A 16,658-nucleotide genomic window follows, 5' to 3' on the forward strand; every position below is an offset into this window, starting at 1 on the left:
GGAGGAAGTTAATGTCGATGTGTTTAATAGAGGTGAAACTCCAGTCTACTGAAAATTTCACGCCTGACTTGGAGCAAAAACCAGACTTGTTAAATTTGAAACTGCAGTCCTGCCCTGCTGTTGGCAAGATCGTGTTTCTCGTGTGGAATATGTGCTGCAATAATTACAGAAAAGAAAAATAGCATTCCAAGAGTGCATGATTGTATTTCAAGTTTCTAATGAAATACCCAGTGTCTCCTTTTTTGTATTCCTGAAAGGACACGAAACAACAGTACTAATCTCCAGCAGTAAATCTTCTCATACAAGCTGCCTTTTGGGAGTAGTAGGTTCCATAAAAAATACAGATAATTTGAGAAAAATCATCCTAACTTTGAACCGATCATCTTTAATTTGACAAACAGATATACTCTATTTAAGAACAGGGCATAAAGACAAGGTTATATTGCAAAGATTGATGGAGTGAAGGAGCATCGAGCATTCCTGGACTTTTTAAGGTCCTCACAGGAATGGTGTAAGTCTTAGAACAAAAGACTCATTATCAACCTCAGGAAAGTTCATAGCACTGACAATCCCAGGAGAGTCTGCAGAGCAGCAGTCTGTGTCCCTGGAAACAAAGATTCCTGTTTTCATAGAATGGTTTAAATAGTCAAAGAGTAGAGACTCTGTGACTGTAAACTCCAGTTTCTTTACATCATCTCTTCTTCCCTGCAGGCTGTTTCTGCATGTGTGCCTCAAGATCATCTGATGCTGTTTCTTCCTTGCCTGCTGTCAAAGCTAAATATTTGGACAGAACTGGCCTCTAGTGTTCTAAGGTCAGGTAGGGGGAAGCAATTTAGTGCTGCACCGTGTTCTGAAGCCCATTGCAGAGGTATTGAACACTGTTAAGACATTGAAATAATACCTGATTGATTTTAGTTCTCTCTTGTGAAACGAATCAACTACTGAACTAAGAAAAGGCCCAACACACACAATCCTGCAAAGGAGTATCTTGCAGGTCCACACATAAACAGATGTACGGGTGTCTTTTCCTTATGAATTAAGATGCCCAGATGCACTGAGGGATAATGTATAATAATCTACATATGGCAGTATGTTTGTATACCTCTAGACTCCCTTCAGTTTATGGAAAGTCCGCATAAAGGAGAACTTGTTTCATACTCCCCTTTCATGATGGTACACCAAACATGTAGAAGGCACAGGAAATCCCCATCCTTAAGGAAATGTGTTCAAGAAGTGCATTCCTTTGTGTTCCTAGATTTTTTCAAGTACCCGCTGAAAGTTGGGGAATTCTACTATTCCTGTCTTGGAATCTAATCATATGGTCAGCTCCTTAAGAGGGGCCAGCTTCCCGACAATTTCAAATGCTTTACATGTCTTTCTGAAAGGTTTTCAAGGAATTAAAACCAGATTTCTGAGCAATATGTGGAGAGAGCAAAGCAAGAGCCAAAATTTCCCCTTCCCATCCATTGCAAACAGTTCAAGATGTCACAATTAACACCACACAGCAATTACAGTGAGACCAGAGGTCTTCCAGCCTTGAGAGCTAACAGCATACTGTATATGTAGACTTTCAGTGTGAGCAAATTACAGTAGAGCACCGCTTTTTAGAAAATATATTGCTGCTTTGGAACATGTCCTGGAAAGAGCATCAAGAGACATTCTGGAGCTGCAGGGACTTTCCTAGATTGACAGACTTAAGAAACTGAAGCTTTTAGTCTTGATCAGAAGATTGCTAAATATCAGTGAATCATTGCTGAAGAAAAAATGAACAATGGAACACACACCAGAGTACGCAAGTGGGAACTATTTTACTTGGACAATGGAATTAAAACTGAAAACAGGAGGCACTTCTCTACCCTCCGGGTTGTGGAAGTATGGAGCAAACCCGTTATAAACTTAGTGTGGTGCTAAAGTGTTAGAAATAGGGCTTACGGAGAGAAAGGTGCCTGGAAAGTACTTAAGTGGCAGCTGATGTTAGTATAATAAGCTGCAGAGGCCCCAGCCTCAGTACTAAATTCAGGCTCATTAAAGGACAAGAGAGGCAGAGACAGGTTGAACTGAGCCCTGCCATCCCAGGACAATGCAGTGGGCTGTGAGGAGAGGGACCTCACAGACAGCCCTGATGTCATAGTGCCCGCCTCAATTAGGAGCCCCGATTCAGGGGTCGGGGGTGATGAGGGGGTTGTTTTCGGTTTCTTCCGCCAGGCTCGGCAATTCGCTCTCCGAACAAAGAGCTCCCAAGCGTGCAGCGGAGACGGCCCAGTGAGCGAGAGAGTTACGTGTCTCACGTGCGGAGCTCGGTTTGTGAGCGTCCAGTATGTGGCGATTCAGGCACAATTAAGGATAAAAGCAGGGGAACTCAAGTTTGTGATTGTTGAACTGTTTTAGATTTTGTATACAAGCTTTGCTGCATCAATTGAAATAATTGTTAAGGTGAAACTCAATAAACGTTTGGCACATTCATTTTTGTAGTATTTTTGCTGTCTTCTGTAGATCTGTTTATCCACATTATCATGCATTTGCTTGACTGTGATTTTCCATGATTTGATTGTGCATTAGCACATTTGTATCATTATTTCACTGTGCTTTACTACACTGCAAGCCACTTTTACCATGATGTTCTGCAGTATGTATTTAGAAAAAGGGTCCAGTATTTGTTACTGACTTCTCCCTTGCATGCTTTGCAACTTAATGATTTAAAAAACGTTACGATGTAAGGTGACGTACTGTATTTCTGGACTGGGTCTGTCCAGGACCAAGTTTCCATTGTAACAGTTTGAACACCATTTTATAAATGGAATATATAAATATCATATTTAAAGTGTGGCAGATATGAACATAAACAAGCCTTTTAAATCTGACCATAGTCCGAGACACACTCCTAGCCATAATTTAGCAATCTCCAAAATTTTGCAGTTTGCAATAATCAAGTGTCAAGCTTTTTCACAGGAACAACACAAATACCTTATCTCAGTATGTTGTTTTGAATAGACCGGCACGTCATTTGATTCAATGTTCATTCAATAATTCAATACAGAAACAGCTCACTTGAGTTGTAACATGACAACCTGATACATCAGGTGCTGGTTCATAAGTTTCTTTGTGGATTTTCCTTAAGTCTGTGTTCTTTGTGTTCCAAGTGTGATGACCTCATCATAACTTGAAATGTTTCGCCAATGGGCCCTGCCTTTGGTCACTGGTTTCACCATGGCTGTGTTATCCTGTGCCAGGAAGGAGTTGAAGAGAATGAGCAGAAAAGAACCAGAAAGGTCTTTTGTGTCTGTGAGGAGCTGCCGGAGGTGGTCTGGTGGAGTCTTAGGAAAGGATTTGAAATGGACGTCTTTTCAAATAAGCCACTAACAAGGCAGAAAGCAGGCAGGACTGCACAGCCAAAGCTAGAGAGAGCGAGGAATGGAGCCGGGCTTGCAGAGATAAGAGACCTTTCCTGCAATACAGGAGGGCTGCAGAGCTGGAAAACCGTGAAAAACGTGAAAAAGAAAATGATGGGAACAAGAAAATGAACTTGGGAGCTTAGCACTTGAGGAATCACAATCCTCACATTCTGTTCAGTCTACAAGTGGGCACGGCATTTAGCAAAAAGTAAAATAGGATTTTTTGGGTTGACAGCTCATTTCTGCTTTTTCTCCATGTTTGTGTGGCGGGGGGGGGTGTAGTTTATTGGTCAAAGTGAAACACAAAGTTACACATGTCTTGGGACCACACAGAACCCTCACCCAGGTGTGAAACGAAGGTCAAGAGGAGATAAAACACTCCTATCACTGTACACAGACACTTGACACCTCACAGGCACTGTGTGGTCTGAGGGCCCTGAATTCTTTCTGCTGTTTTTCCAATATATTATGCTGCAAAGGAGGACTGTAGTAACAAGGTCTGGATTTTTTTAAAGAGTAACTGACAAGCCTTTCAACTGCTGGCTTTTGTTCACACATAACCTTTAAACATCATAGAAAAAAACACAAGCAATGGCTTGGCACAAAGCAGTTGGATTTCTGTCTCATTCTTTTATTATTATTATTATTTTTAATAGCGTTTGAAGTTAGGACTTTCCTTTCAACCCAGGCCACAAGCCTCTCTCTTCACAAGTTTTTGAACGACATCAATGAAAACAACAGACGGAAGCAGTCATTGCTGGGGCTGTGTTGGCAGTCACTGAATCTTCCTGTTCCCAACCACATGGGTCCCACTTGGTCAGCAACAACATATTACCCTGTAGCATGGAGAACAATGTTTCATCATTCTACCCATCTTTTTCACAGCTCTTTCAATTATCCACTGACTGAGCAGCTTCTGGATGCTCCTGCTCCAGTCAAGTGGACACAGGCCACCTGTCAGAGGTTGTTTCCTGTGGGTAAAGATGTGCCAAGAGATGAATCTGCTTTGCTGAAAAAGAAGGTTGCATTTGCTTTGTCAAGGTTAGTTCACTTAAAGTCTAAGTTAGTTAGTTAGTTAGTTAGTCAGCTGTCAAGTTCATGAAGGTCCCTGCTGTCAGCAAGGAAGCTGCTATTCCAATTGGCCACAACGCCATTAGTTTGCAACTATTCTTATGTCCTAAATAAAATATAAATTCAAAGTCGATGCCCATGTCATTGTAACACCTAGTCTTTATTATTCTGGTTAGGTAGCAAGGTCAATCAAAATGTTATAATTGGTCCACAGGGGCTATTTTAAGTCCTTTGTTTCTAACCAGGATGAACTTGTTTTTGTAACAAAAGCTTCCAGCACTCAGAACAGGGAGTTTAATTTAATTCATAAGATTTGCCCTGTTTTGTTGGGGTATCGGCTCTGGTGGGACAGAGGTTCGAATTCTGGTTGGGACGCTGGAGTTGGGCGGTAGGGCAAGGTACTTTTCTCAGAATGCTATCATAAATGTCCTTCTGCATACATACAGTAGGTACTCCCCTGGTCTTCAGTGTTAAATTGTTCTCCATTGACAATTATTCAATTAAATAAAAGATGTTTAAAAATCCGATAATGTTGCATTGTTGTGATTTGGAGGCAATACTAAATCGCCAGTAATACTTCACCAGAACATTTGTTATAACAGGATGTGGAACTGGTTAATAGCTGAGACACTACTGTAGGTGAAGCAAACCAGTGAACACAAAGTTCTGCTTGAAAAGCAACCTGAGTACTTTAGGCTCTGCTCACACAAAGGATCTGAGAACACTAATCTCTTGAAACATTTTCTTTTAGAACTTAAAAACCTGTCCTCTCTGTGTATCAGTCTCAGGCCATCATTTATTATTATATGAAGACAGAAATATTTTGCAAAAGAAGCCATGACATTGAGTATTTTTAGAACCTGTCATGTGCTAATTACATCCTAGGCACTTCAGTTGTATTCAGGAGATGACATAAGGCATCATATATCTTCGCACTGTATTGTTTCAGGTGACACTTCGTGTAATTAAATCAGCACTCTCCAGTCCATTTAATCTGTCCGCCTTGTGCAGCAACATTTCAGTTGACACACAAAGGGGTCTGGAAACTGGCTATACAGCCCCAGATTCTGAAGATGACCCTTTTCTGAGCAAGTGTCCTGCTTAAATCTCTGTCCTCCCTGCAGCTGCTCAAACAAGATCGGAAACAGCAAAGGCAGAAGTTTGTGTGGGTTATCGTTGGAGGGTGGGTCTGGACTCCATCCTGACAGTTGCTAAGGCAGAACAAACAATAGGAGTCTTTGCAAGCCATTTACCCTGGGAATGTGCAGCTACACACGCAAGAGCCCTGCCAAACTACAAATGAGCCATGCCACGCAGAGCAATGGGTACGTGACACAACACCAAGCAGAAAACTGAGCAGACCCAGCCGCCCCAAATACAGCCACGTTTGTTCATGCAGATGACCAGGCACATACACTTAGCTGCTAGCACAGTATGTAGGCGGAAACTATATTTCTGGTTTAATTTCCCCGTGGGGCATACAAATGTTGAGAGGGAATAATGTTGTATGAGGGTTTTTCAGAGATCTAGCTGTCGTTCATTAGTTCACCTAAGTTAAAGCCAGCAAATATTGACGAAACAAAGTGAGATAGTCATTACCACAGGAATAACCCTGCTTGACACAGAAGGGTTAACACAAACTGAGCTAGACCAGTGAACGGCCTCTGCTGGTGAGGAACTTAACTTAAGCTGAGTTCTGATATTCTCAACAAGGAAGGGGCAGTGGAGGTGCTATAGGAAAGTTGGACTACAGTGTCGGGAGAGATCGCTCTCTGTAATGTAGCAGGGGACCTGCGTCTGTGTAAATGTAGAAATGGAACATGTCAACAGCTGCTGAGGGTTCTGCTGGCTTCTCACTCTCTTGTGATGAGCTCCTCAGCAGCCAAGTCAAATATTTTGGTGTTTCTGTGGAATGACTCAGAGATCCCTGGCTGCTTCGACAGTGTTGACAGCGCTTCCGCCTCACAGTAGCAGACAATCAGGACCCAGCTGCCCAGTCAGGCCCCTCAGTGCAGGATAAAACTTCACTTCCATTTCTCTGAGATCCCCAGCAAGGACTGAGGTCTTGGCAGGCCTGGACTGCCTTATGCGACACGCATGGCTAACCTCACACATCACCAAAGGTGCTAACTGGGAGAAGTCCCCATCACTGTCAGATACAGCACAGGTTTCCCCTGCAGCAATACCTTACTCTCAGCTCCACCAGTTTGTTTTGAGCCATTCAGTTGATTGCAATGCTATTTTGGAGACCATTATGGGCTCCCTTGCTGTTTATTTCTATTGTGCATTTCACTCTACTCTTCTGGAGATTTTCTCACACTCCTTCTCCGACAGCAGCCCATGCAAACAATGCGATGGTTATTTATTTCTTCCCTGAAAGTGGGTGGACAAGTAAGTAAGTAACTCTTGTTTGTCTAAACGGTTTCGTTTTGACTCGGGGGTAATCTTCTCAGGGAATAACACAGACCCCAAGCTGGACATAGCTTTTATTACGGTGTTGCATTGTCGGCGAGCTGAGTGGGGGGGGCAGAGGGGAGTAGACTCTTACATATGCACAGACATCTTTTGAACTCAAGTCAGCCACTCAGCCTGAAAGAGGGGGGAGGACCAGGCAGAAAAAGAGCCTGTCTGCTAAAGGAACTTGGGCACGTGTTTGAATACACTCACATTAACAGGCAGTCCATGTGTTGTACTGAGAGACGGGTTTCACGCAGCTGCCTGTCTGAACGGACAGGCCCATCTGCTCAAGCTGATCTTCCAAATCCTGAGTGACTCATGGAAGTCTTGGAAAGCCTTGAATTGCTTCCACAAAATGCATAACAGTTTGTGATCGCTCTTCTTTATTTAGGCCTTAGTACACCGTAGATATTTAAGTAACTTATAAATTCCATGTGTGTTATAGCTGGAGCCAAAAGTCTCTGTCTAATAAATAGCCAAAGGCTATGACATACAGATGTATAATGAAACGAGTCGCATGACATTTTGTTTGAGTTTTTTGCTAAAATAACACCCAAAAAATTAAAAGAAGCAACTTCATTCAATCATTTCATTGCACTTTATAGAACGCTTGTTTATGAGAGTGCATGTTAAAATGTAATTATGATGCACTTAAGCATCTGTCTGAATTTCAAAATAAAAGAAAGTGTAACAGGGCCAAGCTAAGAACTTTCCAAGCTTTTCACTTCAGTGCAAGGTCTGGTCTAGATAAAACAGCTGTAATATCTCTTTCTTCCACATCTGTGACTGTCATCTGCTGTAAAATGAAACACCATGCAGAAATGAGGGCCTTTCCCACTGTAAACTCTGAAAATCACCCTGTTGGGTGCTCATATGTAACACGTCACTCCTATATTCCTGTCTGATGAGGTACTTGGTTCAATACAACACCCCAGTCCAAATGTGAAGCTAGCTGAGAGACCCTCAGCTGTCCGCTGCCTCTTTTGAACTGTGGCTTAATCACATCAGTGTGCACTGAAGGTTTGTCACAGACTGCCCTGAGCTTCCCCAGCAGACATAGTTACTATTCCTAGTTACAATCAAGGCTGACAATGGGCTATAGTTCTTGCCTCCACTGTCTGGCAGACTAACAGTGACAGAATGCAAAACCAGCAGATGTTTTTCTGCCTTCTGCTCTTTCTGGGCCATGCTGTTGTGAAGGTCTCCAATATCCATACACAAGGGCGAACCCCAAGTGAGAGCTTGCCTCGCTACCCCATAGCTCAAGTTCAACGGGACGACAAGAATAGGTGGATACGGCAGGATTCTGCCACAATACCAGGGCACGTCCTTACAGGGGGTCTGGGCATGCGTTTGCGTGCATGCAAGGATTCAGATGTCAGACACAGCTGCTGCTGCATTTGGCCCATTCCAACAAATCTTGGCAAAGAGGTATATGACCTCTTTCATGGAGCATGGCTACACGGTTGCACTAAATGTCAAACAAACGCTGATCCAAAACCTGAAACTGTGCAAACAGAAGTCACACTTAGACAGGATGTGGTGATGTTATTTTGATTGTTGCTGCTCTCAGCTACCTTTACCTGACGCTGACTGTGTTACATCTGTGCACTCTTTTCCTGTGTTGTGTCTGCTTTGCATTAACCAGCACTGCTCGAGATCTTGTGTGAAAAAAAAACCTCTTCCTGTTTTCACAGTAAGTACATTTATAAGCCCAGAAACATTGCACGCAAGATAAAATATATACACATTTGGTATGTGAGATTTTTAAAAACCTAGCTAATGTCCTAAACTTGAAAGAACATCTGTAGCATCAACCATATGGAAAATAAATTCTCACATAAAGAATTAACTGACTTTTCCACCACCAGTGTGTGTTTAAACAGTTATTAACTCGCTGTCTAGTTTTGTTTTTCACCATGCATTAATTTTCAGTAATAAGACATTACTTCTTACATTAATCACTGGTTCCATGTAACAGTTGTTCTGTATAAGTGAAGTGAAACCATGAAAGTCTGAGTAATGCATGTTTAATAGTCCATTCCTGCATGGTCTGTGTTCTTGAGCTCCAATAACAAATTATGGAGCTCAGAACAAACCTTGCACGAGTTTCTAATGTATATGCATATAGACCAAAGTGTTAGCTTTGGCTGGGTTTCAGGAAGGTGAGATTTTAAGTAATTAGAGGTCGTTAGCCCCAGAGTGGGCTGCCTAACAAATGATTGTCTGTTCAGTGCTTACAGTGCTGCAGCCTCCTGTCACCTCAGACGAAGGGCTAAACACAGCCAACCAAAGCAGAAGCTGATTGATTGCTGCGAGCACACTGCAGTTCAGGGCTTAATTGCTTGCAGTGTCAACACAAAAACGCAGGTCAGGGGAAAACAACAACAGAACTACAACTGAGGATAAAAACAAAATAAAAGTTGAGCTCCATCCGTTATCAGATAACACTTTCCTACTGAGGATCATAGCAATCCAAATCCTATCCTATGCACAATGACACAAGGCAGGACAACACTGCGGACAGGATACTAGTCCATCGCAGGACACAATTTAGACAGTTCAGAGCTACCGATTAATCTTGCCAGCATTGGAGAAAACCCAAGAGGACACTGGGAGAACATGCAAAGTCATCAGAGAGCCCCTGTCTGTAATCAAACTGCAAGCCCAGGAGCTGTGAGGCAGCAGTACTAACAGTCATGCCACCATGCAGTCTGAAAATAAAACTATAATATAAAAAGTACAGCAAGCCAAGAAACCCTCAAAGGTATTTCCTCACTTGCAGAATACTAATATCGTTGCATTTGGTCAAGGCTTATGCTAGGCGCAGTACTGTGAGGATGTATATTGAGATTGCTGTCAAGGGAACTACTCTGTAGGCATCGGAAAGACATTGTATTCAAAGTCTCCAAATGAATTGCTTTACAAAAACTGTGTAGCTGGAACCCAGCATGTCAAGATCTCTCAGAGGGTTAAAAGGCTTTTGTTCTTCTTCAGACCTTGAAATATTTCCCATTGTGTGAGAAGGGTTATATCACCTGAGGCTGCAACCACAGTGACATTCATCAATGCACACAGTCACTGAAGCCCACCTTTCTAAATGCTGCAGTTGCTTGCTCTTGTTTACAAATTGTGCTCTTGACGTACACTGTGATATAATATTAAAAAAAGCAAGACAAGAAATCCCCAAAGGTATTTCCTCATTTACAAAATACTATTTTTTGCACTCAGTAAAAACTTTTGCTAAATGCATTTCTCTGAAGCTTCATATTGGAACTGTTGTCAAGGAACCTCTTAAGAGGCAGTGTGATTTGAAACTATGTTACTGCACTAATGCTTTCCAATAGTGCAAAAAATATTAGTCTGGTGTCAGTGAAAAATTGGCATATGAAATAATGTATTTCTTGTTATATTTCTCATAGTTTTGATATTTGTTAAGTATTTCACTTACTACAGTGAAAGAGTCAATGAAATTCATTGTTTTCTGATTGTGAATGCTGTGAACCTCAGGAGAAGTGGGAAACTCTTTGTAGATGATGGTCTTGTTGTCAATAAATAAAATGCAAACTCACATCCAAGAAGAAATCCAGCACTACTTTTTTCACACCTTTATACTTGGGGAAATTGCTCCTCCTGAGTGGCCTAAGGCACAGCAAGGTGTCATCTAACACCTGAGGCCCTGCAAAACAGCAAAAACATTTTTATTTTAAATAAAACATAGTTACGGGACTCTGCTTAACTGTTATTCACTCTACGCAAAATGGATTCTTGAAACTAATTCCTGATGTTGCTATTTTAATACTGGCCAGCTATTATTGCAAATTCCTGGAATTTATAAGGAATTATCCTGGGATTAAGTCAGCAAAAATAAGAAAGGTGCAAATGGCAGGCTGAGGCTCATCTGAAGATCTCTTGCAAAGCTTTTCATTTTTAAAATAAATCAACACTGAGAGGTTACCTTGAAGGCAAATGTTTGAACTGCTTGTCAGAAACCACATTGTTTAAAATGTTTTCTTATTGTCGTACTCTTTTACTATTCTTATAAAAGCTTTAAATTTGAATACCTCATTATTTACTAAAGAAAATGAACCCTCTTATACCCGTATGCAAGTGACTCCTGAACTATTTCACGTGACACGCGAAAGTTTTAAAAAAACAAACACAAAAAGAAAACAAAACATATCTGAAACAAAAATACCATCAGACATCACTCCAGCACATCATCCCCGTGACTAGATTGTAGTGTTCAGTGATGCGTGAGGTCCAGGTTTGTTCTATGTCTTTCACATGATCAACACTAGACAGGAACATTCCGATCCAGGGAATGTTTGCATGTTTGCTTCCTTTGCCTACAGGACGATGCTCGGTACGTTGCCCCCGAGCGTGTATTTTGAAAATGCCTCCCAGGGTGCAGTGTGTTTGTGCAGTACACCCTGCGTGTGAAATCATCACGTCCTTGTTCTTAACCTTAGCACACAGCTGCGCCATGCAAAGTTCAGGGAAGCAAACTGTGTGATGGCACAAGCTCAGTTATGAGAGGCAAATGAAGGTCAGGATATGGCATAATAAACATTGCTATAAATAAAGGTCAAGCCAAGAAACAACAAGTGGTTGAGACATAAATGCCCTTCCTCAAGCACACTTGCCTTCATGAGCCATAAAGACAATTTGTGCACATTTTTGCTAAGTTGGACTATTTTGTAGCAGTTTGTAAAACTTGTACAAATTGACATGGATATAGCTATGCTAAGTTCTATTTTATATGTGCAAAAGTACATGTGGAATTAAAAATCTGTTTAGATGGTTTGGTTTTGAAATGGTGACAGTAATTAATAATGACAGTGACTGTGTTCTTAAAATACTCCATTCTTCTTTGTAAGAGATACATATACTTTAAATATGCACTTTTGTCTAAAGTTGTAAAAGGACCCGTTTGTAAGAAATGGAGATCTTATTTCTATCGCTATATTTCTTTCTACTTGATTGCAAGCATGGTATCTATTCCAAATAAAAGTGCGCCATACTGTAACGCAACAACGTAAGACCTACTGTACAAACCCAGGAGTAAAAACCATGTATACTCAGAGGGAGTGGTCTGAAAAGATGTGTATGCACCTTCAACAAATAATCACTTTTTTTACAGTACAAATGTACTGTAGAAGATAGAGGATAGAGCACCAGCTTCCCTGAAACTGAAAATAAACCCTTAATTTTAAAAATACAAGCCGCTGTAACTAATAATTTATTCTTAAGAACTAAAAGCAAATTCAGGCGACACCCAGCAATAATTTTGTTTCAGCCTGTTGTGTAATGACTACTTCCAATAGGCAACACAGATCCTTAGATGCAGTTACAGTATCAATTTCACACTGCTTTTTTCACAAAAGGATCAAACGCTTTTGTTGATATTGTCTGCGTTGCCCCACAGGCCTCTGTTATGTTGCATACTGTATAACAGGTGATGATCTGCATTCTGTGCTTAAAGCTCTCACTCGTCTTAGTTGCTCCACAAAATGGGCTTCTTTGAGAAAGGGGTTCTCAAAGCTGATTGGGGAAGAACAGTAAGGAAACCAGGTAGCATCTGGCAAGAGAGTTCAAGAAGGGTTCCACACATATTCCAAAGCACACGCATTAAGGCTGTTGGCTTCAAGCAGGCCTGATGGATCAAAAAGCCTCCTTTTGTTTGTAATTGTACTCATGCTCTCAGCACACTTTATGTTCTTATGGCTCCAAGGAGCACACATGCAAAGTAACGGAACCCTGCAGATGCCCAGAGGGGACACAAGGTTACCCCAGTCAGCTGAGAGAGACACCACCCAGACCCAGCGGGCCTCAACCAAACTTACACACCCCTGTGGAAAAAACCTGATCACAACTGGCCGAGATGTGAACAAGCAACTTCTGAATTACGGAGCTCGGCCTGCGCGCAGTGTGATGGCTATTTCTGAGCAAGAATCCCCCCACACTTGGTTTAAAGATCCAGGCTGACGATTCTTTAAGCAATGTGTTGCAATGTGTTCGAAGAATTTTAAGCTTTTGGTAGGAAACGCAGCATGTAATATTGGCCTAGTGCAGAGATCTGACTTCCATAACTGTAACACTTGTGGTGCTAGCCCATCCAACTGTCATCATACCCACTCCACCCAGGACAGAGTCACATATTCACAGACATTTAAGGAGGGGAGTTCTACTTTTCTTTCCACTGTGAATTGAAAGCCAGGCCACCATGCTCTTTATTAAAAAAAAGCAAGGGGCAACGAGCTAAGAGAATATGAACAATTAGTCATTCTTTACAGATGTCTCCTTGTCGCTTTTTAAAAGCACCACCACAGGGCCTGTCATGAGATCTCAGGAGAAAACAGTTATATCATCACTTCCTATTGTAAGATGATTAAAAAAGAGCAAGTCTCATCCTGGGAACAAAAGGCTTTCTGTTAAACAATCTAGTTTATTTAAAGAAGCTAAACTTAAGTACAGAATACCCCATTTTGTGCTCCCTAGGGGGATCTCGATTGTGTAGGACTGTTATATAATCACAGGAAGAGTCTGCATTAAAAAAATAAAAAGGTCACAGAACTTTTGCAATATTCAGCTGCTTTCTTTCCTGACGTAAATAATACTCCCCTTACGCTAATAGATCAAGTCAAGGAATGGCATATTAAAATAAATAACCTTGGGATTGGGAAAATACAGGGACAAAACACTGAGCACAAAACGGATCTGTATTGGAAGGCATGTGCTTTTCTTTAGAATAGGTGGGGCTTTCTTACTAAGGGATGAACTCTACAATTTACACTAGTTAGCCATGAGAATGACAGACTAATTTGCTGGTATGTGCTTTTGAGGGGCTCAGGGGACCATTTGAGCTCTCGTTAATGTGACTGACCTGAACTTTGACCTTTTTTCTTACAACAGGGCAAACCTGGGGTTGTGACTTGGCATACTTACAGGCGTAAGGTAACAATTTGAGAGTCATAACAAGGTTATGTAACCTGCCATTACTGGGCCTAATTGAGGAATGCCATGTATGAGATTCCTCTCTCAAAATAAAACCCCTTTGCAGAATCTGTTTGCAGAAATGCAAATTGGCTTTTGCAGCCTAAAAAAACCATATGTTTGCAGTTAAACATTCTTTCACATGTGTCTACCATTGCTAATTTATAGAGGAAATTTTGCTGTAATGTGTGCCATAACACTTTTCCATCTTTTTTTATATGCACTTCTTGCTTCATTTAAAAGCTGGTTTCCAAATTAACAAGAAAATGAAATAGAAAAAAGAAATTGTTGCATGAAATCCTCCTATCAGCAAGCGCCCACCACTGGTTTACTCTTCACTGCTTAGGACATCCCCTTAAAAAAGATTTGATCATGGCTTTGCAAAGATTTAGTGGAGAAGAAATAAGGTTGAACCTTGCAGGTATTTCAAATTAAATCAGTTCTTTGCTTGTTACTTGAAAATATTATTTTAACATAGGCCAAGTCACAAATTAATTACACACCAGCACTTGATACTGTGATAGAATCGCTTAGCACAGGGGAGCATGGCTGTCATTGTGTTAGATGGCCTGTTTCCATCATACAGTGTTCTCAAGTTGATCCTTAATATGCAACCTCCTGGCTCTGTATGGGATCCATCCATCATCAGAGGCCTGTTTACTTCTGACAAGAGACAGGAATGCCCATTCCAGGATCCCTAAAAGCACAGAGCTAATCTGTTGTGTCCATTTCAGTACTGATGACCCTACAAATGCTTGCCACCCCGTCTTTTTACTCTTTTTATTTATGAGCATCTTAGTCTGCATGTTAGCCATCAGCCTCGGCCTAAACCAATGCAGTAGCATTTATCAGTGCTCCTAATAACAAGATCCACCGTTACTGACTTCTCATCTGAGTATAAAAACCTGTTGCTGACTGTTTTTCTGGGTTTTTCAGTGCTGCTATTCAGGTACCAGGTAGACTGTGGTACATACTGTATACATCTAAAGGCTCCTAGTGTCTAGGTGACAGAATTCCTAAATGCCCACATTTCAATTTGTTAGTATGTTTGCAGCTAACATGATCGGCCACAATTCCTCTTCAACTTTCCCAATCAGGAGCACAGCGCTTTCATTTTCATTCATCGAGTTTTGCAAGACGTTCAGGGGAGAAGTGTTAAAAATGAGCAATGGGAAGCTTGTTTATCTAAAACTCTAAGACCAAAACAAGCTGTAATTGCAGCTGTGGGAGTGGGGAGCTGCGTCGTCGTGCACTGGCACTTTATCCTGGGCTGAAAACTAGGAAACGAGAGCCTGAAACACATTCTGCAGATCCCAAGAATGTTCCACACCCGAAATGTTGTTCATTTCTTTCTTTCTGCTGTTGACAGTGGGATTAACCTCCACTCAATCCTTTTTATTTTGTTCTGCACGGATTCACCTGCTGCAATTTCATTCCCCCGACATACTGCGAGCAGCAAAAGGCATTGCAGAAAAATGCATCATTTAAACAAGCTTGCCAGAAAATACTTTTACCCTTGCATATTCTCAGCAATTTCACAATTCTTCTACTGCTTATTCTCCATTATATGAATTCACTATGGCTGAATGACTCATTTCCACAAAAGGCCCTGCATGTATTGCAACATTCTACAGTACAAATGCTTTCCACTATACTGTATGTCTGGACAGGCATACTGCATAGCATAAAGCAGAAAAGCGTTCCTAAATGCTTGAATCATTCCTCCTGGTGTCTGCCTTACAGTCACACACACGCTTCCTCAGCGTGTTCCTTTGTGTTTAGCGGTAACTGTGGACTGGGAGCTCATTCTTTCGCCATTATTTGCAGCCTGACTAGCGCCGACATGCAGCGCCAGATCCTCTGGGTGGAAAGCAAAAGGAAATCCATTGCCTCAGTCCAAGACAAAACTAACACTCGATCCTGCCCGACAAGTCCTTGCGTCTACCTCGCTGCCAAGCTTTGCTCTTGGCACAGACGCCATATAGGTTGAGTGAAGCCCATTTGCTCAGTAGCTGAAAAGAAGAGCTAGACGGACGTGAATGCATTAGTTTCAATATTCTATTATATTCAATACAGGATTAAATGTACAGTTTTTTTCTACACAAAGGTGATTGTACTTGAAGTTGATCAAATGTGTTTTAACTACTGCCGTATTGCCTATTGATTGTTTAAAATGCTGAAACCATGGTGATATCGTACACAATGACTGAAGACTTATTTCACAATATTTCTGTAACCAGGTCTACTAAATCAGCTAACGGAAACGTATGATTTCTAGCGCATTCTGTGTTGTACAGTATATATCCTTTTAGACAAAAATGCGCTGAACTGCGCAGATGGCAGGTTCGAATATCCTTTGCACACAGTACAAATGCAGTGCAATATATATGATCTTTCATCTGTCATGGTTCAACACTCACGTTTTATAATTCCAGAATGCGATGAGTTCTTGTGTGACTGTGCAGGAGCTTGAGAGATTGAAGTTACCTGCAGGTATGACATCGAAATCAACACTCGTTAAAAATATATTTTTTTTCCTAACCCTAACACATCTCGTAGTACACTTAGCGTCTTATTAAAAATGTGCATATTTAATATCAGTTAAAAACGCGATGTTTCGGTCTGTGATATAGATACTCTGTTTCTCTCAACTTGAATTGTGACCCCCCACCAGCTCGCCAATCTGCTCGCGCTCACCGATTGGTCGCAGCACTGTGACGTCACGAAAGGGCTGGTCTTTGT

The 16,658-nt window shown here is 41.4% G+C and overlaps 1 long non-coding RNA gene across 1 annotated transcript; it reads right to left on the reverse strand.

The window, feature by feature from the left end:
• Nucleotides 1–3,487: 3,487 nt before the first annotated feature.
• LOC148638638 (uncharacterized) lies at nt 3,488–16,582 on the reverse strand. The gene is made up of 3 exons (XR_015930912.1): nt 16,337–16,582; nt 10,493–10,599; nt 3,488–4,228 (listed from the first exon to the last, which is right to left on the reverse strand). It is a non-coding gene; the product is annotated as an uncharacterized LOC148638638 (long non-coding RNA).
• Between the last annotated feature and the right edge of the window lie 76 nt (nt 16,583–16,658).

This window comes from Lepisosteus platostomus, chromosome 28, assembly GCF_059453375.1.
Source record: "Lepisosteus platostomus isolate fLepPlt1 chromosome 28, fLepPlt1.hap1, whole genome shotgun sequence".
Taxonomy (NCBI): domain Eukaryota; kingdom Metazoa; phylum Chordata; class Actinopteri; order Semionotiformes; family Lepisosteidae; genus Lepisosteus; species Lepisosteus platostomus.